The sequence below is a fragment of the Pygocentrus nattereri genome, chromosome 26 (genome assembly GCF_015220715.1).
Source record: "Pygocentrus nattereri isolate fPygNat1 chromosome 26, fPygNat1.pri, whole genome shotgun sequence".
NCBI lineage: Eukaryota > Metazoa > Chordata > Actinopteri > Characiformes > Serrasalmidae > Pygocentrus > Pygocentrus nattereri.
The window spans coordinates 7,690,211-7,693,358 of NC_051236.1; positions in this window are offsets into that span (position 1 = coordinate 7,690,211).

The following is a 3,148-nucleotide window of genomic DNA, read 5'->3' on the forward strand; positions in this document are numbered from 1 at the left end:
TTTGAGTCTCTCCCCTAAACAACTACAGTGGTTGTGCGTAAGCTGTTTATTAGGCCGTCTCACTAAGCAAAAGAAGCTTAAACGAATAGCTCCACATACCAAAAACACATTTCCTCGTCAGTCTTTATTCCATCAACGTGCCTCAGCTGGAAAGAACCTGCATGGCTGTGTCTAGAGCTATGTAGGCCTTCTCGCTTGGCTAAAGCTAACTGCTCCACACACAAATCCACAGGATTTCCTGCTCAGTCTCTTTCTCTCTAAACTTGCATCAGTGAGCTGGAATGAATGTGTTGTCTTTTCAAAGTTATCTTGTGCCAACAAGGATATTACAGCAAAAGTAGCTTAAGCCAACAGCTCTACACAGAAGACGTTTACCTTCTCAGATTTGAGCCTTTATTCTCTACACGCTCAGAAATAACGTTAGTAAACGGTCACTGTGGTGGGGCCCTCGGGGGTACATCTCAGTACCGTTAGTCAGGGAACATAACTGAACCAGAAACCACTGGAATGATATTTTCTAAGCTGTACTGACTCCACACACCCCGTCTCGTCTCCAGCCTTTTTGTTTTATTGTTCTGTTTGTAAAGGTTTGATGACGAAAAGGTCCAAATGTGTATTTTTCACCCAGAAAAACTTTTAAGGTTCACAATCGGACCTTAAGGGCAAAGTCCAAACATCTCAAACTGGCCACGCCAGCGCAGGCATTTCCAGTAGCCAGAACTCAGGTGCCACTTTTGACACAAATATCAGTCTATATAAGCATAAACAAACAATCCAAGATGACTGAACCATTTCAAAACCTCGTTTTCGAGTGGAGATGGTCTTTAACTTGAGTATTGGGGGAGGGGAGGGGTTCTACCAAAACATCAAAACAGAGAGACATCTCAAACTTCTTTTTATTACATCTTAAATAACAGTACATTTTAATATAGTATCTATCTTGCATCCAGCTTTCTGTGGTACACCGACAGACTGAAATTAAATACAAAAAAGGTGAGGAGGAGTGCCGAGCTCTAGTTATTAATGATGAGAAAATAAGGGGGGAAATCCATTTTAATTGAACTGCAATTAATCTTTACTGGTGGCAGCACACACAAATACATCACAATTATTGTACATTATCGCAGAGAGGAAGAAAAAAAAAAAAAAAAAAAAAAAAAGAATGTCACAACTATTGAAGAAAGTGCATCTGTTTACAGTGGGGGGATTAAAAAAACAAACAAACAAAAAAAAAACCCAACAATCTGCCATTTCAGATGCCATTTACTAAACATTGTAATTCAAGGAAGCCAGAACAGAGTTTGTTTGGACAAATACCTCTGTTCCACTTGAAATTAGACAAAAAAGGAAAAAGTATGAACCTGCTGTCTGGTAATAATTTGTCTTTTCATTTGGAATTGATTACAGGAGCTCAGGATGAGGAGGGGCAGTAAATATGTAGTCCTTTCTCATTCAGCCTCTCACTTGGGTGCATAGCTTTGCCAGTAAAAGTAAACGATGTATACACAGCATGGCAAAAAAAATGACTGGAATTAAGCTCCATCCATCAGAGTTTTTATATATATATATATATATATATATATATATATATATATATATATATATATATATATATATATATATATATATATATATATATATAAACCAATTTCACCTTCGTAGCAGAGACCAACGGGTCTTACAAAAAATAAAAACAGGAAAAATAAACCAAAACGAACAGAAAGAGAAAAAAAGAGCACCTGCTTAAGCATTTCTACAGCATGCGACTACGTTACTTCATGGCAGATGAAATAAAAAGGTAACGTTCAAAGTTTTAAGAATCATTATTTTCAGACATTGATTTGTACAACATTTCATTCACAGATTATTAACTGTATTTCCAAGCACAAACAGGAATATCTGTTGTCTGAAACTGGGTGTTTAAAAAAAAAACCAAAAAAAAAAAAAAAACAAAACACAAAACAAAATATTGTAATATCCTTCTGCCCCACATACCAGTTTAGTCCAACCTCATAATAAACAGTCACTGGACTGAATAGTCATAAAAGCCAATACAAAAAAAGTAAAACCAGAAGAAAAGCTTTGAGGTTAGTTTGGGGAGGAAAAAAAAAGGAAAAAAAAAATGGGGGGGGGGGGGCTGGTTTGTAAAATGTGTGTATTCATTAAAATTAGCATTCGATGTGATTAACGGCATGTGCTTGGTTAGTTAACGTGTAAAACATTAGTCAAGTTTCTTATTGTGCAAACAAAGCTGTGACAAGACTGGAAAGAAAAATTAGCTAGGATATAATGCTGCATTCGCGTGCAAGTCGGATACTCATATTTACAAGCAGCCATTTTCAGATAAATGACGCGAGTACCTCAGACTCAGAAATGGTAAAATATTTCAAAGATATGGCATTTTTATGGTATTTTCTCTTTAATGACAAAGGACTGGTGTTCACATCAAAGGTTAACTAATGCACAGATGATTACACTTTTAGAAAACTAAGGCTGTTCTTATTACCCAGTAACTGCTGACCGCTCAGCGCCGGTTTAACAAGGTGAACAGTTTTAGAGTTGAAAGCTGCTTGGGGCGCTCGATCTGCTGCCCAACAACATGAATCATGAGTTCACAAGTGAGCGTGTTTCTTCCTCCACATGGCATCTACAGTCACGCTCATGAAGACTAGTTACACATTCACACACGCACTCATTCTAGAGCAATCTAGTGCACCATTTACAAAAGAAAAAAAAACCCAAATAACAAAATAATAAAAACAAACAAAAGAAAAAAAATAAAACGCATGATTGGCATCTTCAGAAAAAGCTGCTCTTCCTTCCTGCTTTAATTTCAGCCTTTTGCACATTGTCTCAAACATTCTTGCACAATTTTACAGGAATAAGGTTTAAACTGGAACAGATCTAAAAAGAAAAAAAGAAAATGAAGAAAAAAAAAAAAAAGATCCAAGAATAACCATCAGTTTGATAAAAGGACTCTAAAAGAAACCAAAAAAAAAAAAAAAGTTAAATAATTTGTACAATTACACTCCAACATTTGCTTTCTAGACACATGATACATAAGCATGGGATGATAGTGTTTGTTTTCTTACAGGGTGACACAGAATGGTCCGAAAGGGAATGCACAAAGTTATTCGTTTGATACCAC